This window comes from Talpa occidentalis, unplaced genomic scaffold, assembly GCF_014898055.3.
Source record: "Talpa occidentalis isolate TD23 unplaced genomic scaffold, MPIMG_talOcc4v2.1 talOcc4.16, whole genome shotgun sequence".
Lineage (NCBI taxonomy): Eukaryota > Metazoa > Chordata > Mammalia > Eulipotyphla > Talpidae > Talpa > Talpa occidentalis.
In genome coordinates this window covers 41,939,543-41,963,978 of record NW_023601653.1, presented here as the reverse complement: position 1 = coordinate 41,963,978, position 24,436 = coordinate 41,939,543, and the positions used below count along the sequence as shown (strand labels likewise).

General features: G+C 43.2%; 1 protein-coding gene across 2 annotated transcripts in view; it reads right to left on the bottom strand.

The window, feature by feature from the left end:
* Positions 1-24,436, bottom strand: part of SCAF11 (SR-related CTD associated factor 11) — a 131,087-nt gene that overhangs the window by 55,938 nt on the left and 50,713 nt on the right. Inside the window, exon 1 of one of the 2 annotated variants that reach the window (XM_037514102.2) lies at positions 14,389-14,533. The exons of the other annotated variant lie outside the window; for it this stretch is intronic. The gene's annotated coding sequence lies outside the window, so the exon portion shown is untranslated. Of the gene's footprint in view, positions 1-14,388; positions 14,534-24,436 lie in introns of those variants that run through there. 2 annotated transcript variants of the gene reach the window in all.

Below are 24,436 nucleotides of genomic sequence, written 5' to 3'. Positions count from 1 at the left end.
TCTAGCCAGGGGACAGAAAGGGACTTTCAAACACCTATAAAATAGTGTGGATATAAACTATTAAAGGTCTCCCTGGTGGCCCAAGGGTTGAGATGCAGCACTATGAAGCTATCTGCAGCCAGCTGCACGAGTTTGATCCCTGGCCAGGGAGGTGACCCACATGGTGCAACAGACCTCTCCTCTCGTGCCTACTGCTCCTCTCAGCAGTGTATTTCAGTACATCTGCCTGTTGTGCTCCCCACTGTCTCTGGTGGATCCTCTTACCCCCCACATCTTTGGCCCGCACCCCAGCTCTTGTACGCATAAATAAATAAATCTAAAAAAAAAAAAGTAACCTGTAAATTGTTGATGATCTCCTAGATCACCTGAGATGCAGATATATCACTTTAACTTTAAGCAGTATACCAGACTCTTAAAACTAAAATATGTTCTCGTGCAGGCCACAGATTAGCTACTGTAGTGCCCACATGGAAAAATTTCAGATAGTATTGCAAAAACAAAACTGAAAATAAAGCAGCAATCTATAGGACAATGGTTTGAACTTGTGGCGTACACCCAACTGGATCAACTGCCTGCCAAAACAAAAACAGCAACATACCCCACCGCATTTAAACAAGACACTAATTTCATAATATGTCAAAATGTCCAAACACAATCCAAAATTATTTGGCATAGAACCAGGAAATCCCAAACTCCCATGGGAAAAGACAACAGCAACCTGCATGCTAAGATGACACAGATATTAGACACTGGGTGAATTGCTGACCAAGATTTAAAACAGATATAAAAATGCTCCAACAAGTAAGAGCAAATACTACTGAAGAAAGCTATAAATTCATAGTAAAGACTTAAGATAGAAGGAACCACCAAACAGAAATTATAGCACTGAAAAATGCAATAACTGAAATAGAACACTCAATAGCAGAATGGAAAACCAGAGAACATGAAGACAGACCAATAGAAATTACTCAATCTGCATGCTAGAGAAAAAAAATTGAAAAAAGTATCAGCGCCTCAGGAACTTGTGTAATAATGCAAAACACTAACACTCATGTCCAGAGCACAGGATGGAGAGAAAAATGAGTATAGCAGTAGTAGAAGGAACAGCAGCAATGATGATGATGATGACTGGAAACTCCAAATTTGGTGAAAGACATAAACCTCTAGAATCAAGATGCCACAACCGGGCCTCCCTGGTGGCGCAAGGGGTTAAGACACAGCACTATGAAGCTATCCCCGCCACTGCAGCACGAGTTTGATCCCTGGCCAGGGAGGTGACCCACATGGCGCAGCAGATCTTTCCTGACCCACCCACTCCTCCCCTTAGCAGTGTATTTCAGTGGATCTACCTGTTCTGTTCCACTGTCTCTCGTGAATTCTCTCACACACAAACTGCCCCCACTCCCCTACCTCTGGACTATGCCCCAGCTCTTGCATGCATTAAAAAAAAAAAAAAAATTAAAAAGCCACAACCTCGGGCCTCCCCGGTGGTGCAGCGGTTGAGCACTGGGTTGCGAAGCTGCCCGCGGCCTCTACGGCGCCGGTTCGATCCCCGGCTGCTCCCCGGCCACCGGAGGAGGGTCCCACATGGCGTGCAGACCTCTCCTGCCGCCCGCTGCTCCCCTCAGCAGTGTACTTTGGTCCTTCTGCCTGCTCTGCTCCCTACTCTGGCTCTGGTGAATTCTTTCACCCTCCCGCGCTTCTGACTGTACCCAGTGCATGTATAAACAAAACAAACAAACAAACAAATAAATAAATAAATAAACATGCCTCTATTAAAAAAAAAAAAAAATCTTTAAAAAAGCCACAACCTCCAAATAGGATACATCCACACCTGGAGACATCACAGTGAACTGTCAAAAATTACAAAGGAAATCTCGCATTACTTATAAGGGAAAGGACTAACGATTTCAATCCTTTATTTTTCATCAAAAACTATGTAGGCCAGAAGTGCAACATCATTTTTCAAGTGTTAAATTGCAGAGAATGCTCAGATTAAATTATCCTTAAGTAATGAATATAATATTCTCAGTTGAAGGGAAACTGTAAGAATTAGCTGTTATCTCTAAAAGAATTATGAAATCGGCCTCCCTGGTGGCGCAAGGGGTTAAGACACAAACTATGAAGCAGTCCACAGTCTCTGCAGCACAAGTTCAATCCCCCACCAGGGAGATACCTACATGGTGCAGCAGACCTCTCCTGCCTCACCCGCTGCTCCCCTCAGGAGTGTGTTTGAGTCGATCTGCCTGTTCTGTTCCCCACTCCGTCTCTGGAGAATCCTCTCACCCCCGGCCCCACACCTCTGGCCTGTACCTCAGTTCTTGTATGCATAAATAAATCTTAAAAAAAAGAATTATGAAATGCAGTTCTCCAGTCAGAGAAAATGGAACACAAGGAAATGACGAAAGAATAGAAATGATAAATACACTGGTAAATATAAATAACAATTTTCTTGAATTCTTTAAACTGTCCAGCAATTAAAAGCAAATGCTGTAATGCCTCTGAATCATAATTCCAATATGTGGAGCTATAACCCTAATCAGTTACAACATAAAGGGGGAAGGATACAGTGACTTACATGGTAATACTTCTCTCTCTCTTTTTTTTTTAAGATTTATTTATTTATGCATACAAGAACGGGGTACAGGCCAGATGCGTAGGAGGGTGAGAGGATTCACCTGAGACAGAATGGGGAACAGAACAGGCAGACTGCCGAAATACGCTGCTGAGGGGAGCAGCGGGAGAGACAGGAGAGGTCTGCGCGCCATGTGGGATTCTCGCTGGCCGGCCAGGATCAAACCCGCACTACAGAGGCTGCGGACAGCTTCACGGTGCGGTGCTCAACTGCCTGCACCACCAGGGTGGCCCAGTAGTACTTCTCTTAAGTGAAATATTGACTCTAAGAATATAGTGAAAATATAAGTATATAAATTATAATCCCTGAAACTATATATATGTGTGTGAATATATATAGTAAAAATATGTATGTGTAGGTGTATATGTATGTGTATATATAGTAAAAAATAAATTTAAATGGAATATTAAAAAATATTCAAATAACCAAAAAAAGGGATCTGCAAAAGAACAAAAACTAAGGCAACAAACAGAAAATAAAATGGTAGACCTAAATCTAAAAATCACAAAATTGAAATACATAGGGCATAGCAAAAACATTGAAGCATTAAGATGCATCTAATAGAAAAAGTCTTAAACCAATTATCTAAATTTCTAGCTTAAGAAACCAGAAAAAAGGCAGAAAGGAGGAAATAAAGAAAATAAAAATCAATGAAATAGGAAAATCAGTGAAACCAAAAACTCATTCTTTGAAAGGATCAATAAAATGCAGGCCTCTAGAAAGATGGATTAAATAGACTAGCACAGAGTAGCTCCAGTATTATTACTGAAAGGAACTGAATTTGTTGTTAAGTCTTCCAAAAAAGAATCTCCAGGTACAGATAGTTTCCCTGGTGAATTCTACCACTTCAATACAATCTCTTCCAGAAAACAGAAGAATACTTCCCAACTCATTTTATGAGTTCGGCATTACTGATACCCAAATCAGACAAAGATAGTCTAAGAAAAGAACTGATACACTGGATTTCATCAGAATTTACTATGGTACAGTCATCCATATGACGGAATAGTCCTCCGTCAAAAAATGGGAACAAAATACTGTTTTAGTCAACAATTTGGACAAATCTTAGAGACAATATATTGTCAGTCTGAAAAGGTACACACTCTACAACTGCACTTGCATAATTTTCTCAAAAGGTCCAGATGTGTGATGATGGACTGCTGTCAGCTACTGCCTGGTGGGGAGAGGTCTGATTACAAAGATAGCAGGAGGGAGTATCCTGGGGATTAAGGACCCTTCTGAATCCTGACTGTGGTGGTGGCAATGCAAATTTATAGATGCATTAAAATGTACAGAACTATAAACCCAAAAAGGTTGATTCTGCTGTATCTTGATAAAAATTTAAAATCTTTTTAAAAATGAAGATAAACAGTAGGCAGCAATTATGGGTTATAATACACACTAACATTTTCCACAGAAGCACTTTTTCACTGACAACTTCATCATCTCGGTTTTTCCAAAGGTTCTATGGTCTCTCCAATGCACAGAGGCCACCCAAATTACATCTTCATAGATGAGATTGAGAGGAGAAATATTTGACTTTTCTATCTTTGGTTCTTCCATTTCTACAGGACTAAAAGATCTGACAGACAACACATCTACAGCCTGTGGAGACAGAGATTAAGCGCAACTGGCACAATTTTACAACCCCAATAAATTTCAAGGCAGAGTTGTAGAAATAGATCAGTTCCAAGGCCCTAGTACTAGTATGGAGCTATGGAGCTGGCCAGTTTGTTGTGGGGGTGAGGGGGAGGACGACAGACACTGTAGTTGGGTCCCAGTTAAGTGACACTCTTATGTGTCAGTTATCTACTCCCTAATAACACCTATAGTTAAATTACTGTATTTTAAAAAAAATTTATTTATACAAGAACTGGGGTACAGGCCAGAGGCGTGGGTGAGAGAATTCACCAGAGACAGAGTCGGGAGCAGAACAGGCAGACGGGCTGAAAACACTGCTGAGGGGAGCAGCAGGTGAGACAGGAGAGGTCTACCACGCCATGTGGGTCTCTCCCTGGCCTGCTGGGAATCAAACCCGCACTGCAGAGGCTGCGGACAGCTTCAGAGCGCTGTGCTTAACCCGCTGCGCCACCGGGGAGACCCAAATTACTGTATTTTTAAAAAAGATTTTATTTATTTTTGTGTAGAAAAACTGGAGTGTGCAGACCAAAGGTGAGGGGTCAAGAGGATTCATCAGAGACAGAGTGGAGAGCAGAATAGGTGCGTCAGGAAAGGTCTGCTGCACCCTAGGTGCGTCAGCTTCCTGGTCAGGGATCAAACTCAGAGGTCATAGTGGTGATAGTGTTGAGAGATTTAATCCCTAGGTCACCAGGGAGGCCCTAAATTACATTATTTTAAGAAGAAAAATGAGTGCCTCCTATATGCCTGGATAATTTACCACAGAATTTGATAAAGAAATCATGTATGAGGGGCTTCCACTATGTTATATGCCCTCCTTCATTAACTTCAATATAAACATATGTGAGTCTTCTCTAACAACCCACACTTGCTTAAGGTATGGAAGAAGGAATAGAGGAAGGAGCTACTTATGTAATCTTTATTTGGCATTAAATTTTTTGGTTTTGTTTTTAAGATTCTCAGCACCATTTTCTCATCACAATTTACTGAAGTATGATGTTTCAGTCAACGATTTGGATGAATCTTAAAAAGACAGTATATGGAGTGAAAGGTCAGTCTGAAAAGGTCACATAAATAATTTAAATGGTAAAGGCAAACTGAAAGCGCTTACATTTTTTTTTTCCATCAAAGAGTCTTCAACGCTGGGGCCTCCCTGGTGGCGCAAGGGCTTGGGACGCAACCTATGGGGCTGTCCGCATCCTATGGGGCTGTCCGCATCCCCTGCAGCCGGAGTTCAATCCCCAGGCCGACCAGGGAGCAACCCATATGGCACAGCAGACCTCTCCTGACTCGCCCGCTGCTCCCCTCAGCAGTGTGCTTCAGTCGGTCTGTCTGTTCTGTTCCCCGCTCTGTCTGTGGTGGGTCCTTTCACCCCTCCCCCCCCCACGCCTCTGGCCTGTGCCCCAGCTCTTGTGTACATAAATAGATAAATCTTAAAAAAAAAAAAAAAAAAAAAAAAAAAGTCAGGCCTCCCTGGTGGCGCGGCGGTTGAGCGCTGAGTTGTTCGATCCCTGGCTGCTCCCCGGCCACTGGAGAAAGGTCCCGCATGGCACGCAGACCTCTCCTGCCGCCCACTGCTCCCCTCAGCAGTGTACTTCGGTCCTTCTGCCTGCTCTGCTCCCCGCTGGCTCTGGTGAATTCTCTCACCCTCCTGCGCTTCTGACTGTACCCAGAGCTTGTATAAATAAATAAATAAATCTTAAAAAATAAAAAAAAGTCTTTAACGCCTATTATAGGTCCTTGAAGAAAAGAGAAGTCAAAAAGTAGAGTTGATATTTAAAAGAGTAAGTCTTATGTCTACTAGGCACAAAGAGCAAAAGAACAGTGTGATGTTAAGAGAATTCTTTCACAACCAAACCTCCCAAGAGGCCTATTGGAACCCCGGGGATCCACAGCAATATGCCTGCATGTATGAGGAGCAGAACAGCGGAGAGAAGAGCATCCTGGACATAAGTATGGAAGCAGAGGAAGAATCAGTGTCTTTTTATCCTTTCCATCTAAGCCAAACAGGAAAACTGTCGGCTGTATCTTTAACCACTGGTGTATCTTGGAAAAACAGCACTGAAATGGCAATCTCTATCTAGCTGCCTCCCCACAAAGGCAATGGGAATATACACAGGGCACAGAAATACTCGCAAATACACAAACAGATCCTAAGACTTTGAAAGAGAAGACTCAATGACAATGAATGGCCACATAACACGCTAAGGAATGGGGACATGACAATAAGGAAAAAAGAACAATATTCAAACCAGCACTCCTGAAACACTGCTCTGTTCTGTTTAAACAAGATTCTAAAAACCTTACACACTATAAAGATATAGCTGACAGTTTTCCTGTTTGGGCTTAGAAGGGAAGGATGAAAAGATGTCGATTCTTCCTCTGCTTCCGTACTTATGTCCACTGGTTTCAACTCCAGAAATTAGTCTCTTTTTTGCAGATGCTCAATGTCAGTCCCTCTGACTGGTTCCTCAAGACATGCCACTTTGTGTTGTCCCCTTCGAAATGGGTAGGACTTGCTACAGTAAAACTAATATTTAAAAAAAAAATTGTTTTGTGTAGTAAACAAAGGACATCTACTCGCTCTTTACACTAGCTATGCCTGTTACTGAAATTTCTTATACACAACTCATCCTCCCACTTATCTCAATAACATGATTACATAAGTATAATCAGCGTGTTCTCAAACGAGTATTGCGAACATAATTTTAAGAGGCATTTCACAATCCTAGTCTTATGAAACACTTATTCTAATCTGGAAATACATACTATGAAAAATTTTATAAAAATGTACCCTTCTACATTAGCATCACACATGGCAGAAAATGACTCTTTTCTGAATGAAATCTTATCATAAATGCTACAAATACCCCAACAGTTGGACCTTCAGCTATACTTTTGATATTACTTCCAGCTGTTATTATCTGACATGTCAGATTACTTAACTTAGTCTTCCACTTAACTCTTTCAGTGTTTTGTGAAAGAGATATCTTCATTTTACATACAATGAAATCAAGTAACTTATCCAAAGTATCAAAGACAACAAAAATAGTAAGGTTGGAACTCATCAGCCCTTTGCCAAAAGGTAACACGTATTACTCCGAGTCACTAGCTATGAAAAGGGTTCAAACAAGAACTGGACACATTGGAGGAGTAATTCCCAAGCCAGTCACTGCTGCCCACACCCCTATCACCTTGGCATAAGGCGTCCAGCTCCTACTGATAGCTGACAGCCCCTGGACTGCAAGGGGCCCCGGCCTGTTGCAGATCATCTGTCATGTGCACCTGCAAGGCCATCTGCTTCGTTGTGGGCCTATCCCTGCTCAGGAGATGTCCATCCTGCTGCATGGCCACCCAGGCAGGCATGTGTGGCTCAGGGTACTCTGCCACACCATTCACATGGGCTGCACTACCAGCTCGGGGTGCCAGGGAGCGGGACACCATGAGGCCTGCTGTACTGCTCTCCACCAGTGCACTGCACCGGATTGGCGTAGTGGGCAGAATCACAGCCTTCCTGACCTCCCTGGCCTCACCCTGTGATCCCCAACCTCCACTAGGACCAACAACCTCCAAGCTGGTAGTCGGTGCTCACGAGTGGGTAGTCTTTCAAACTCCATCCCCTGACTACCTGAAAGTGAGGGTTGGGGGAGGTCTTGGGAGTAAGGGGCAAGAGTAAAGCCACCAAAGGACTTTAAAGGGTCAGAACAGAGATGGGCCCATCCCTGGGTGGCAGAGGGCCACCCAGGGCAGCATCTGCTTGCCTTCTGGTCCCTGTGTGCTAGCTGCCTCTATCCCTCTGCACAACAGGTGCAGCTCCGAGGAGGTGGGCCACCTGGGCTCACTCCCTCATGTGTGGCTCCTCCTCGAGCTTGAATAGGGCCCAGCTGCTGTGCTCCAGCAACCAGTTACTGCCTGAATTGTGGTTTCTGCACCACAGATACTATCTGGATTCTGACAGACTGCATTCGGCCACATACTAAATTCTTTCTGTCCCTCTGTCCTGCATACATAAGCACAAGGGTGAGGACTCACTTACCAGGTGTGCCAAGTTTCAGTAACACTCTTACTGATATAAATGAGCACAAAACTGTTAAGCTGTTATCTGCCATCACTCTATTACCAGGATCCAGCACCAAGCCTTCAAATGAGTTCCCCAAAAACATCTGAATAAATGACTTAGGTATATGTTTTAACAACTACAGCTAAAACTTAGCACATATCATCAAGCTTAATAAACTATTGTTCATGGAGAAAAAAACAAATCTCTCTGGCGATAACTCTCACCCCCCACACCTCTGGCCTGTACCCAAGTTCTTGTATGCATAAATAAATCTTAAAAAAAAGTTAAATGAGATATTTAAATTTTTTTGTGGTAGTGGGGCTTTGAAATCTGCTGTCTTTTATACTGACAGCACATCTCAATTCAAACTAGACACATTTCAAGTTGCCAGAGGTAACGTTAATGCAACTAGTAAAGAACAGAGGTCTAGTCAAAAGGCCAATAGTTACATTTAAAGTAGAATACTGAAACATATTCACATAACCAAAGGCAGAAAACAGCACAAAGGAGTATGTCATATCAATATTCACAGTAAGTGTAAATAGTCTAACAAATTAAAAGAGAGGCTGTCAGATTGGATTTTAAGAGACAATCATAAGCTGCCTATAAGAAACTTTTTAAAAATAAAGACATAGATAGGCTAAAAAGAAAATACAGAAAAAGCTAAGTAAATATTAGTATAATAGAAGGTGAAAAGCTACATTTACATGAAATATATTTTTTACTTCCTCCGAGGATTTAATTGGGTTTGCTTCTCTTTCACATTCAGCTCAGTGCCATCTAGTTCTGCACCGGTTCTGAAATGACAAAGCTGTTCTCTGTTTCCTATTTCTCCTGTATTACTCATGTTGATGTCTAAAATAACTGGACATGTACATTTCCTAAAGACATACGGCCTACTGCAATAATGCTGTCCCATCTGAAGGATGTTTACATTTCTGTTTTTGTTTTCTTACTACTGATGAACTTACCACTACTATGGTTAGAAGATTCAGCCTGGCATTGGAATACAAAGACAGATGAAGATTGTATGGTACAAAAAACAAGAATGGGAGATGTAGGATATGAAATATGAACAAGACAGTATATACTAAGTGCTAATACAGGACTAATTCAGTCAGAAAGAATTCATTCCGGGTGGCAAGAAGAGATAGGTAAAGACATAAGTATAGGCCAGAATGTAAAAGGAGTTAAAGTTCAAGGGGGGACCTTAAGTTGTGCTTTGAGAAAACAGGGAATCGCTAAGGAAAAGACTACCTCCCTCCCATTTATCTATTTTGAGAATAGTTTCTGAGATGTTCAAGTTGGGGGTTTTGAAGATAAAGTAGCAGCAGGAAGCGGGGAAAGAGGAAAGTATGGATTATTAGTTAGGAAAACTGGAAAGAAAATGGGGGAACAATCCAGAAGGTCTGACAAGGGCTAGGTTGTTCCAGGGCAGAGATGATGTTTCATCCCCAGTCCTAACAGACGCTATCACAAACCCAAGCTTATAAGTAGGTATAGTGTCTACTTGTATCAGGCAACAAACTAAATTCTCTGGGGCTTGCCTTTGTACACATTTAATCCTCAAAACGCCACAGTACATTCAAAAATTAAAACACCACAAACTTTGAACACCAGAAAGTGACTCACTAAACAGACCTAACATAAAGGTATGAAACATAAGATGGAATTACCTGCTATTATCACTGGACTTAAGTAACCATTATTTATAAGTAAAATGGGTAAGGAAACTGAGATAGTCACACATAAAAAGGTCACCATCAATATAAAGGGACCACAAGAATTCAAAGTAGGCCTGATTGGCTCCAGAGCCTATATGCCAAGCAAATATGCAAAAAACAGAACAACATTTAAAAGAATGCCCTGAAAGATACATATGAAAACTCTAGTGTGAAAGGCAAAACGAGGAAGATCAGACTTATCACTAATAGAGAATATGAGTCTCAAGAGGGTTTAAATCTTAAAAGTTGAAGACAAATTCAGTCACTAATTTTCACTACAATTTTCAGTGTAATGATAGTTTATAAAACAGTAAATCTCTGCAAAGAACCTATCTGTATGGAGATGCTGGGGTGCAAATCACAAAGAGCAAGGCGTCAACACCAGGGATGGTTAAGGGGCCCAGAGTGAGGTACCAGAACTCAAGCAGAAAGGTGAGACCTTCAGGAGGTGGTATCTGAGTCTGGAGTAAGAGGTGCACCTTGGCACTGGCTGTCGGAGCAGAAGTGGAATAAAATGTTATGTGACTGGGAGGAAGCAGCAGTGGCAATGGAAAATCTGCCACTGGAACTGACCATATATGTAAATACACTAAGGATAACAGGAGCCAGGTTCTTCCTTGAAGGCAAAGGGAGTTATACATTTGGCAAGGTAGAAAACAAAAACAACACTGAACCGAAATTGGAAAAATTGGTACTAACTTGTGGTTTTCTATACATATAGAAAAACAGTATCTAAATCTTGGTTTCTAGATACCGCGCTCCATTAAAAGAAACCATTTCTTTTCAAAATGGTTAATTCCAGGGCTGTGGTAATTAATGGATGAGGTGAACATGGTACATTTTCCTACATCTAAAGTAAGGAGGCCTCCCCTCAAGTTCGATCCTGCGGATCCCCAGCCGGCCAGGGAGCAACTCACAGGGTGCAGCAGACCTCTCCTGACTCACCAGCTGCTCCCCTCAGCAGTGTACTTCAGTCAATCTGCCTGTTCTGTTCCCCACTGTCTCCGGTGAATCCTCTCACCCTCCCCCATCTCTGGCCTGTACCCCATCTCTTGTATGTATAAATAAATCTTTAAAAAAAAAAAAAAAGGAAATATTCAAAGCAAGTCAAAAGAACACAGAACGGGCCTCCCTGGTAACCTAGGAGTTAAGTCTCAGCACTACTACCGCTCTGGCCCTCCAGTGGCAAACCAGACTCAGTTAGATCCCCAGCCAGGGAGCTAACCTACATAGCCCCACATGGCGCAGCAGACTTCGCCTGTCTTGCCCCCTTAACAGTGAACTTCCTTAGATCTGCCTGTTCTGCTCCCCACTGTCTCTTGTAAATCCTCTCACACTCCCCCACCTCTGGCCTAAAAACCAATTCTTGTATGCATGAATCTTTTTTTTTAAAATGAGCACCCCCGTAAGTGATCATAATACATAAAATTCAGCAGTTTGTGCAACAGATCAAATCTTGCACAATCTGAAGTTTGAAACTATTACTAGAGTAGTAAACTACTTTCAGTTTTCCTATTTGGAAGTATTATCAATCCACTGAATATTAAGTACTTAGTATGCGTCAGGTATAGTTTAGGTGTTTGAGGATCAAACAAATGCCAAACCCTGTTTTTATAGAAGTTAGGAGTGACAATATATAATAAATTTAAGTTAGTAAATTATATAGTATGTTGGAAAGTGATAAATGCTATGGGAAACAATGCACCATAAAAAGGGCTAGGAATGCAAGAGTGCTTGCTGTTTTAAACAGAGTAGTCAGAGAAAAACCTCAACAGCAGAGTAGAAGTGTGGTGGGAGAAAGTGAGGAGATGAAGTCAGAAAGAAGACTCAAAACACTCATAGGCTGGCAGGCCACAGTAAGGGCAATATATACTATGACTGAGAAGGGAGGGTGTTTGAGAAGTGAGTGATATGATCTGACATTTTATGAGGATCACTCTGACTACAGGGTGTTAAAAACTATTAAGATGAGCAAAGGTCAGAGTGAGACTTTTGAGGAAAACATTTTGCAAGTAAGAGTTGACAGTGTTTTCACATTTCATATTGTAAAAATAAGAACTAAATTAAGTACTTGGAATTCCCAAAGCCACAACTAAAAAAAAAAAATTAGGACAATGCAAAGTTAGTTGTCCAAATAACAACAGAATGATACCATGCTACCTATTTAATTCAGGGCTCTGTGGAGTGCTCGTATGCTACCCCCACTCAAATGGAAGACAAAGTACAAAAGGTACAAGGCTATTTATTATTAATTTCTTCTTTGTGGCAGAGGATATAATCAAGAAATTAGGTCTTAAGCTTATTTCACTTTATTAAGGTAACTCAAAATCACTAAAAGACAAAGGCAGATGATGGCAGAGCTCACTAAAGTTGAATTTAAAATGAATATGATTCTAGGGTTGACTCCTTTTATTTTTATGCCTGTCACTCTTTCGTGAGTTTTACAATTCTCACTGGTGTACCTAAAAAGTTAGTGTTAAGTCGATGAGTAGTACAATTTTACATTTTCTTTCTACTAAAAGATGCTATTGCTCATCAATCAAGTGCATCACAAAACACACTGATTCATCCTATCTCTCCCACTTAACTGCACAACTTTTGAAGAAAACTGCCTGGGCATTGGTTAGTGTGAACCCTACCTATTACCACCACCTAAAATTTTCCCTTAAAATTTCCACCATGCCACACATTTTCAGGCAGTATATTTAGGAAGAATCTTCAGTTTCCTTTCCCCTTGACATGCTGAAAAATGTCTTTACAGCAGGAATACACTTAACAGTAAGCAATCAAATCTAACCACAACAAAACTCTAAAATATTCAAATATCCAGGCAATCTGAGTGAAAAACTGAATGACTCTGACTATACGTGCACACACCAAAAAACATTATTGCAAAAAAAAAGTGTAACCACTTTAAAACTGCTAATTAAAAAACCAAACCCTCATATTGCAGAAACACAATATAAATTCAGGTCATCTTAGATAGAACAGTATAAAACAAAACAAATCCAAAGATTATTTTGAGATTTCAATTCTGCCCAGTTAAAACAAGATAAAAAAGGTCCCACAAACTTTTTATTGTAACCCTTAACCAGAAGCAAAAAAGTGAGAGAGCATCAAATGTCAAATAAAGTCAGAAAAGAAAGTAAAGGCTCAGAAAGGGGGTGGATGACATATTTTTAACACATTAGTCAATAAAATACAAAAAAACCCCAACCAGTTATTTAGGATAATTGTGCCTGCAATATTCTGCTACGAGGTAAGTAGTCACAGGCATGAAGTAACTTTTAAGACAAGAAAATGCCCCCCCCCCAAAAGCAACCCCAAGGAATGCATTTTATATGCTTTCCCCAAAATTTAAGAGAAATTCCATTAAGTTGGAAAAAATTAAGATCAGCGCTTATTAGCCAAAGTATATCTCAAAAACTTTTCAACGACTTTTGCCAAGTATCTCAGTTGGCTGGTAACGTGGTAAAGACGGTAGTTCCAACGTAGTACAAAATGAATGAAAAACGCTCAGCTTGGACTCGCTGTCTGCAACGCGGCACACAAATATACCAGAGGATTTTAAATGTCATCTGACTCGGCGAACGTTTTCACCCTTCCCTCTAAATCAGGCTTTTACTTTTCAAACAATTTCCCAAATTGTTTGACCCGAGTGCCGGCCATCTGCAAGAAACGTCTTCCGCGCTTCAAACGCCCAGGTCCGAGGAGCGGCCGCGAGCTGCAGCTAAGTTTAGATCTCGTGGCCCTTTTGTTGTCAGCCTAGCAACGGGCTCCGGGCCGGGAGGAAGGACGGTTTGGAATTCAGGGCACGGGGTGAGGCCGACGCCGGCGGCGCGGCTCCCCTCCCGCGCTCCGCGAGGTCACGGCGGCGCAGTAAAGTTTGGTTTCACGAGCGGGCTCCGGGCGGGCGACAAAAGCCAAGTCTTCGGCGCGGCGGCCCGGTCGGGCTCCGACAGCCCCGCGGGACGCGTCCGCCCCGCCGGAGGGCGCGCGCCCCTGGGAAGCCCCCCCGCGCCCGAGGGCCCGGGCGGACAGGGCGGCCGAGGCGCTCGCTAGGCCCGGGGGGAAACGGGACGGGCGCCGACGGCGGACGGCGCCGGGCCTCCAAGAGGGCGGCGGGGAGGAAGGGGCCTCCCCCGGACGGCCCCGTGTTGCGCGGCCGCTCCAACTTTCCTCCGAGCGCTCGACGCCCCTGGGCCGCGCGCGGTTCCGAAACTTTGCGCCCCCCCCCCCACCAACCCGCCGCCCGGGGCCCGCGGCTCGGCCGCCGCCCCCACGCCCCGCGCCCGACAGCTGCCCACCCGCCCGGGCCGGCCGGTGTTTACCTCAGGCGGAGGCCGAAGAGCCTGCTCCGGCGGCGGCAGCGCCCCGCGGCGGGTCCCTAGTCTCCGTCACGCCGCCGCCAACTTCCTCAAATGGACTCCTGCGTCCGCTCTAAGTGTGCCCGGCCGCCGGGGCGCGGGCTCCGCCGGCCGGGGCGGGAGGCGGCGGCGGGCTGGGAGCGGGCCGGGCTGCGCTGCTCCGCGCGGCTTGCGCCACCGCTGCTCCCCCTCCCCCGCCCGCTGCTCTCCTCCTCCCTCCCCGCCCGCGCGTCCCTCCCCCGCCCGCCCCTCCGCCGGCTCAGCCGCGCCGCCACATGTCGGCGCGCTCCGGTGACGACGGCGGCCAGGCCCGCCGCACTCTCCCAGCGCGCTCGCTCGGGCCCTGCCGCACGGCTGCAGCGCTCCGCGGGGCCGCGGGGGGGCGCTGGCCGGCCACCGCTGGCGAAAGCGGAACGTGGCGGGCGAAGTCACGTCACGCGGCCTACGAGCCGGCGGGGGGGGGCGGCGACAGCGAGTGGCGCGGGCTTCTGGGAAACAGCCGCCCGGCCCGCCTCCCCGGCGGGGTGTGCGCATGCGCCACGCGTGGGGCGCTGGGGCCGCCCGGCGGCGGCGGCTGCAGCGGCGACTCCCGGAGGACAATGGCCGAGTCTCTGCGGCCCTGGGCGCGAGGGCGTCTGCGCGGCATCTGCCACCCAGATTTATGGCAACCTGAGCCTGCCAAATGTGATCACATGTTGTTTGGCCATGGATTACGTTTTCACCCGACAGCGCTGCCTACCTGGAATCCCTCCTGTGGGGCGGCCCCGGTGCCGCCCCCTCTTTCTCTCTCCTGCTGAGCCTTCGAAACACACCTGGGGGAGCGGTTTCCCACGTGACTCCCTGAGCCTGGGCCTCTAAGTCTTAATTACCAAGTTAAAAAAACAATCACTTGTGCTCACGATGAACTCCAGGGACCCCGCTCGGCGGCCGGTGACGTCTGTCCGGTGGCGCGTCCCGGCCGGCGACGGGCGCCAGGTGCCATTTCTGCTCTTTCCCTCTCGGGGCATCAAAGCTGTTGTTTCATCACAAATACCTTTACGGACTGTTCCCCAAAGTTCACCAGATTCAACTTCACAGCTTCTGTTCGGGCGATGCCGGCAAGCCCCAGCCCCACTATCGCCCTCAGCATCCACCCCACCTACCTGGCGGTGCCGCCGCCCGGTGCCCGCCCTGGTGTCCCTAACAGCTCCCCGGGGAGGCGCCCCAGGCCCCCCGCCCCAGGCCCCCGCCCCGACGGCGCCCCAGTCTTCCCCTCCCCCCGGGACGGCACTCCAGTCCCCCCGACGGCGCCCCAGTCCCCCCAGCCCACCCCGGGGCGGCACCCCAGCTCCGGGCAGCCCCGGTCACGTCCATCCTCGCTGCGCACACCCCTGTCTCTGTCCCCCTCCTCCCCTCCTGCGCGTCCCGCGCGCTCCAGGCTACCTTGAGCGCGGCACGGGGTGACTCACCTCCCCAGTTTCTCCAGACCCCACAGATAGGCCAGCTCTTGTCGCGCTCGCCCAGACTAGGTTGGCGGCCGTGTCCCCTGCCCCCTACGCCGCGGCTGTGAGCTCGCTTCTCTGGCACCCTCATTTTAGCTTGGGTTTGTCAGCTCTGTGTCTGTCTTGACGCTGTGAGCAAAAGTTTGAGCTCTTCGGTAACAACTGCTCGAGGCCGGGTGCTGGCCCTCAACCAGAGATAAATAATTGCTGAAGGAAGATGGCAATGGCAGCTTTAGCTGTATTTCCAAGTCTTCCGAGTTTTACGTGTTGTTTTTGATACAACGTTTAGGAATATAGATGGACCTTGCCGTCTGGTCTATTTGAAGGAATAATCTAGAGAAGTTTAAATGCTTTCTTTTAATGAAAGAAGAAAGGCCTTTCCTTGTCACCAAAGCAAACAGTACAGTATAAAGACTGTATAAGGGATGATTGTCACAACAATCACTGAAAATTTCGTTTAAAGAATTCTATAGCCAGTCAGCAAGCGCTGTTATGACATCCAACAGAATAAAGATGTACATTATATATATATATATATATATATATATATATATACATGCACAATTTTGCCCTGCAGAATCTGATCTCTTGGTGTGTAATTCCAGATTGAATTCTGGTGCAACGTTCTTCTTTATGTATTTAATGTAAATATGTTTGCATTTGATCTTTGGAAAATGTTCTTGCTCAAAAGTAAAAGTTAGAAGTTACAGAAAACTGTTATTTCAAACTTAACAGTAGTATAATGTTCCAGCAAAGTTAAACAATATGAATCTTTTGATATATTTATTCACATAGGGTAATTTTTCACTTTTTTATAGTTAGCACCCTAGATATTATTGAGTATGTTTTAGGAGAAATTCTCTTGAGGCAAATGTGCTAGTGGTTTGTACTCTTATTTGTAAAAGGCCATATCTTGCCTCCCCAGGGAAAAGACCATGTATATTTCTGTACATGCAGCATCCTCCTAATTATATTTGCATGATAAAGACTTTTTATTCTCTTGCTTCAATGTGTTTAATTGCAATATGATAAAGAGGCACAATGTTTCAAATTATAAATGATCTAACAAGTACAGGAGTAAAGCTGATCGACCAACTATTGTTATCAACATTTTGGATTACAACCACAAAAACCAAAGATGATACACATCATAAAACAACCATCAGCTGAATATGCAATTGTCGAGTTGCACTCTGCCTGACACTTCAAGTAGCAAACCTATCACCTAGCAAAAGGAACACATTGTAGCATCTTTAAAAATGAGAGATAATCAATGTATTGATTTTTACAGAACATTATCAGACACAACTATCAATTTAACCATTATGAGTTGAATGCAAAATATAATTCAAACTGAAAGGGAAACAAAATATAAAGGTACTGGATTAGGTGAGAAACATGTTGTTAATATGGGCTCTGTCACATAAGACCTTCCTTGGTAGTTTTAAACAAATTACCTAATTTTTCTGGTCCTGTTTCTGTATCTGTCACAGTGGTTCACCCACCACCTTACCACCCATGATCCATCACCACAGTCCCTTGTGCTCATTCCACCCCTGTTTTGATCCCTCTCCCTCCTTTCCCCTCCTGTATGCCTCACATCTATGGTCTGCCTCCAAATTTTGTCTTTTTTTGGTCTGTCTTTATGGTTTCCCTATATTCCACCTATAAGTGAAATCATTCAATATTTTTCTTTCTCCTTCTGGCTTATTTTGCTTAGCATAATCCCTTCTAGTTCCATCTATGTTGCAGTGAATGGCATGAGTTTATTTTTTTTGATGGCTGAGTAGTGTTCCATTATGTATATAGACCACATCTTCTCGATCCATTCATCTCTTTTGGGGCATTTAGGTTGTTTCCATATCTTAGCAATTGTAGATAATGCTGCAATGAACATTAAAAAAAAGCTTTTTTTTTTTTCCAGATTAACATTTTTGTGTCCTTTGGGTAGATTCCCAGAAAGTGGAATCACTGGATCATATGATAGCTCCATTTTTAGTATTTGAAGGATCCCCCACACGGCTTTCCATAGTGGACCAGTTTGCATTCCCACCAGCAGTGCACATCCTCGCCAGCATTTGTTGTCGCCTGTTTTTTTTAATGTGGGCCATTCTCACAGGTGTGAGGTGGGATCTCATTGTGGTTTTGATTTGCATTTCCCTGATCATTAATGATGTTGAACATTTTTTCATATACTTTTCGGCCATTTGGCCATTTGTACTTATTCTTTGGGGAAGTGTCTTTTTTTCCTCTTCTGCCCATTTTCTGATTGGGTTGTTTGCTTTGTTTTTGTTGAGTTTTGTGCTCTTTGTAAATCTTTGATTTTGTGTGTTTTAATTTTTTTTTTTTATTTTCTTCATTGTTGGCCTTCTTTGTATATTTATTGTTCCCCTTAGGTATGGCCCTCCTCTCTCCCCCCATCCCTTGCCTGCTCCCATCACTCCTGTCCCTCCCTCTTTGCACACCCTAGATGGATGGTAGACCCACAGGCCTCATATTTTTCCTGGAAGTTTGTCCTTTTCCTGGGTGGGGACCTGTGTCCCTGGACAGCCGTGCACCAGGCTGTCAGGCCCCAGGAGCAGCAGGGAGGCGGGTGGCCAGGCAGAGCCCTGCAGGGGGACCTCTTATAGGGCAGGTGTGAGGAGTGATTCTCCGCACCCCTTGACCTTGGAGCTTCCTGTGGCACAGGGGACTGTCATGTTTTCTTCTGACCTGTGAGGTCTCTGGGTTCCCTGCGTCCTCGTTCACACTGACTGTCGCACCCATTCCGGTGACTGTCAGAGGGTGCTGCTTCTGAGTCTTATAATTCCGGCAGTGGGGACCCAACTCCCAGCCAGTGTTGGTGGGGAAGTTCCCCAGTGGGGACAGACTCCAGCACGTGGCGGGACCAGCTCCTCTCCTCTCTTTATGTGGTTTCCAGTCCTGCCCTGGGCCCCCCAGTCACATTTCTGGTGTTTTCCTCCCCGAGTTGGAGAAGGAGGAATCCTCACTCAAGTTGCCCCCATCTCTAATGAGGGCTTTGATTCCTCAGCCCCCTGAGATATCAGAGGTAGAGCTAGTAGGAGAGGTCTCCACACCAGCTTGTCTCACATCTTATCTCTCATGGTTCCCATCATGCTGTTTGGGTCCATCCCAAGCGATGACTGTGTTTAGGGCTTTGATTTGTCCCTCACGTCTCCTGAAGATCTGCAGTGGGAGTACCTGAATTACAGGTGTCTTGCACCAATTGGGAGTCAGACTCAAGGGGAACCCTGGCCCCACCTCGGGCCTGTGACTTAGGCCTCGTGGGGGTGTGCTGGGGCCCCCTGCCCAGAACCCAGGCTGCATTGCTGCACCCAACTTTTACCTCCGGTCTGATGGCACTGGAGTCAGGCTGATACCAGGTCTTCATCAGTTGTGTGGTGTGCAAATATTTTCTCCCATTCTGTAGGGGTCTCTTCATTTTGGTTGCTGTCTTTTTTGCCATACAGAAACTTTTTAGTTTGATGTAGTCCCAGCTATTTATTTATTCATTTGTTTTTTAAAAGATTTATTTATTTATGCATACAAGAACTGGGGTACAGGCCAGAGGTTGGGGGGGCATTTAGAGAAAAAGTAGGGAATTTAGAGACACAGTAGGGAATAGAACAGGCAGACTGACTGAAATACACTGCTGAGGGGAGCAGCAGGTGCAACAGAGTGGTCTGCTGTGCCATGTGGGTAGCTCCCTGGCTGGCCGGGGATCGAACTTGTGCTACAGAGGCTGTGGATAGCTTCACAGTGCTGTGCTTAACCCCTTGCACCACCAGGGAGGCCCCCAGCTATTTATTTTTAATTTGTTTTCCTTGCTTCTGGAGACAAATCTTCAAGGATGTTTCTGAGATTTATGTCATGGAGTGTTTTGCTTATGTTTTCTTCTATATATTTTATGGTTTTTGGTCTTACATCCAAGTCTTCTATCCATTTTGAGTTAATTTTTGTGTATGCTGTGTTACTCTTTTGCATATTGCAGTCCAGTTTACCCAGCACCATTTAATGAAGAGGCTTTCCTTGTTCCAATGTATATTCTTTGCTCCTTTGTCAGAGATTAGTTGACCATATCTGTGAGGTTTTATTTCTGGGCTTTCAATTGGATTCCTTGGCTTGGTCTGTGTGTCTGTTTTTATTATTATGGTTTTGTAGTATAGTTTGAAGTCTGAGGCAATAATACCTCCATTCTTCCCCTTTTTAGTCAGGAGAATTTTGGCTAGTCAGGTTTTGTTGTGATTCCATATGAATTTCAACAATATTTGTCCTATTTCTTTGAAGAATGACATTGAGAATGCCATTATTGGAATTGCATTGAGTCGCAAACAGCTTTGGGTAGGATGGCCATTCTGATAATATTGATTCTTCCAATCCATGAACTGGGGATGTCTTTCCATTTCTTTGTATTGTCCTTTAACAATGTTTTATAATTTTCCTTGTATGGCTTTTTTACCCCCTTTCTTAGGCTTATTCCCAGTAGTAATTTTTGTTGGTACAACTGTAAATGGGATGGTTTTCTTGCTATCTTCCTCTTCAGACTGGTTGTTTGCATATTGGAAAGCTACTGATTTTTGTGTATTGATTTTTCAACTTGCACTTTACTGGTTTGTTGTTTTAATTAGTTTTCCCATGGAGTTTTTAGGGTTCTCTCTATATATTATTATATCCTCTGCGAATAATGACAGTTTTACTTCTTTCCCTATATGGATTCCTGGTGTGTCTTTCTCTTGCCTAATTGCTCTGGCTAGGACCTCCAGTATTATATTGAAAAGCAGTGGTGAGAGTGGACATCCCTGTCTTTTTCCAGATCTTAGAGGGAAGGCTTTCAGTTTTTCACCATTGAGAATGATGTTAGCTGTTGGTTTGTTGTATATGATTTTTATTATGTTATGGCATGTTCCTTCTATCTCAAGTATTTCGAGGGCCTTCACCATAAATGGATGTGGAACTCTATCAAATGCTTATATCTATTGATATAATCATATGTTTTTTTTCTTTTTGTTTATGTGGAGAATTAGAGTAATTGATTTTTGAATGTTGAACCATCCTCCTGTCCCTGGGATAAATGCCCTTGATTGTGGTGTACAATCCTTTTGCTGCATAGTTGGATCCAATTTGCTAAGATTTGACTGAGAATTTTAGCATCCATTTCATTAGGGAGGCTGGCCTGTAGTTTTCTTTTTGTGTTGTCTTTGCTTTTGGTATTAGTGTGATGTTGGCCTCATAAAATATATTTAGTAGTATTCCTTCTTAATTTTTTGAAAAAGTTTTAGCAGGATAGGTGTTTATCTTTGAATGGTTGGTAGAATTCACTTGTGAAACCATCTGGTCCTGGGTTTTGTTTTTTTGGGGGAAGGTTTTGATTACTGTTTCAATTTCCTTGGCTGTAACTGGTTTGTTCAGCCTTGGGTGATTGTATATATCTAAGAATTTGTCTATCTCCTCTAGATTGTTGAACTTGTTTGCATATAAATTGTTCATAGCAATCTATAATTATCCTTTGAATTTCTGCTGTGTCTGTTGTAATTTCTCCTCTTTTATGATCCTGTTTATCTGAGTTTTTTCCCCTCTTCTTCTTTGTGAGCCTGGCTAGAGGTTTGTCTATTTTGTTTATTTTTTTCAAAGAACCAGCTTTTGGTTTCATTGATCTTTTGAACTCTCTTTTAAATTTCTACTTCATTTGTTTCTCTTTAATTTTTATTTTTTCCTTTCTTCTATTGGTTTTTATTTATTTTGGCTATTTTTCTAGCTCCTTGAGATGGGAAATAAGATTATTTCTTTGGGTTCTTTCTAGTTTTTTGATGTGGGCCTGTATTACTATATACATTCCTCTTAAAACTCCTTCTGCTGTGTCCTATTTATTTTGGAAGGTTGTGTCCTCATTGTCACTTGTCTCAAGGTATTTATTTCTTCCTTTGACATCCTCATTAACCCAGTGGTCTTTTAGTAGTGTGTTGTTCAGTCTGCACATAATGGGGAAACTTGCTTTCTTTTTGTAGTTGATTTCTAGTTTGATATATTTATGGTCAGAGAACATACTTGGTATGATTTCAGTCTTCATGTGCTTGTTGATTTTTGTCTTATGACCTAGTATGTGGTCAATCCTGGAGAATGATCTGTGCACACTTGAGAAAAATGTGTATTTGGTTTTATGGGAGTACAAAGTCCTAAAGATGTCTGCTAAGTCCTGTGGTCTAATGGTAGGGCACTGGAAGTGGTAGGGTCATGGCACACTTGGTGTTCGTGTGCTTGTGGAAGGGCAGGGGCTGCAACTGGCCAAGAATATGGGTATCCTCAGATCAGATGACCACCATCTTTGTGCCCAGAAGTACCTACTATGGCCACAATGAGTACCTGGTGACCCAGGAGGTGGCCTTGGATATCCAAGAACCAGGACCTCCCCAACTCCAGCTTCCTCAGAATGGCTAGGAGCTGTGTATTTTATAAAATAGCCTCCATGACTGATGGCCTGACTCCAGAACACTATGGATTTGTGTTGTGATTCTTCCATTGGTGCTTTCTATAAACTTCTTTTTATTTCACGAGGACAAGAAAATTCAAATACAAATGCACAATGGGGAAAAAGCAAAAATCCTTACAAATCTCATCATTAGAGAGAATTCCTGTCGAATCATCAACCTTCTAGTAAGCATCTTTTAAGACATTTTCTCATATATTCTCATAAGTAAAATGACCTATGTAATTGCAGTTTAACAACCTATTTTTTTAGCCAACATGCCAGATATATGTCATTCCTTTGCTTGGCTATATTATAAATTAATCAGTTTGCTGTAGATTGTGAGTTCTAACTGGAAAGTACTGCCCTCTAGAGTATGTTTTGTGTCTTAAGTGTCTATATATTGAAATATATATTGTGTTGCAAGTGATTTCCCTTTTATTTCTCTGTTATAGTTAGGTAAATTTTATTGTAGGTATCCATCATTTCCATTTCAGGACTATAAAAGGGGCTGATATAAAACATTTATTAAAATAAGGGTACTGGGCCTCATTGGTGGCACAAGGGGTTAAGACACAGCACTGTGAAGCTATCCTCAGCCACTGCAGCACGAGTTCCACCCCCGGCCAGGTTGCCGACCCATATGGCACAGAAGACCTCTCCTGTCTCACCCTGCTGCTCCCCTCAGCAGTGGATTTCAGTACATCTGCCTATTCTTCTCCCCACTCTGTCTCTAGTGAATCTGCTCACCCCCTGCATCTCTGGCCTGCACCCCAGCTCTTGTATGCATAAAATAAATAAATCTTTAAAAAATAAAATAAGTGTACTGAATGGGCTGGAGTTGAGAGGCATTCTTGTAGATGGACATAGAACATTACCAGTTTTCACTATTACCAAAAAAAATTGCTCTGATAAATATCTTCATGCATTCATCCTTTGAAGTAAATCCTTTGGTTTGCTACATTAATAGATATATTCTTATAAAAATTTGATGCATTGTTCCAATTTACCCATACCAACAGATGAGTGCCAGATTTTTTTTTTCCATGCTCACCACCAGCAATAGATTCTGAATGTCTGTAGATGTTACTCTCTTTGTTATCCTTAAAATGCGTATTTTATGCAGGGTAAATTTAGAGTCCTCCATACGATTCTAAGTTCCAGGAACTTATTTCATTCCTAGACTTAACTTCTGACTTCAACTAATTTCTCTTTCTCTTCAATACATGTGTAATATATATATTATATATATATAATATATATATTACACAATCAATTTTAGAACATTGTCTTCATCATCCCTCCTCCAAAAACATCTACCTTTAGCTGTCACTCCTCCTTCCCCCCAAAAACCACCCCAACCCTATGCAACCACTGTCTGTCTCTCTGAATTTGCCTGTTCTGGATATTTCACATAAATAGAATCATAAAATATGTGAACTTTTGTGACTTGCATTTAGCATTATGTTTTCAAGTAGCATTCATGTATAGTTTGAGTTCTTAATTTTTTTATTAATTTTTTTATCATTAAACAATATACTGTTTTATAGCTATATCACATTTCATTAGTAGTTGACAAGCATTTCATTTGTATATGCTTTTGGTTCTTATGAATACCATTATGAATGAATATTCATGTATAATTTTTTTGTGTGAACATGTTTTTATTTCTCTTGGGTACATACATAGAAGTGAAATTGCTGGTTCATATGGTGACTCTATGTTTAAGTTTTGGAGGAACTGCTAGATGCTTTCCGAAGCAACAACATCCTTTCACATTCTCACTAGCAGTGTATGGTGTTATAATTTCTCAAGACAATCAACAACACTTGTAATTGTCTGGTTTTTTATTTTGACCATTTTATGAGTGTGAATTGTTATTGCACTATTATTTTAATTTGCTTTCCCTGATAACTAATGATTTTGAACATCTTTGTATATGTTCATGGGCTACAGATCATTTAAACATCTTCTTGGGAGATATGTCTGTTCAGAGCTCTTGCCCATTTTAATTGGGTTATTTGTCCTTTTATAATTGAGTGGTCAGAAATGTTTATATATTCTAAAT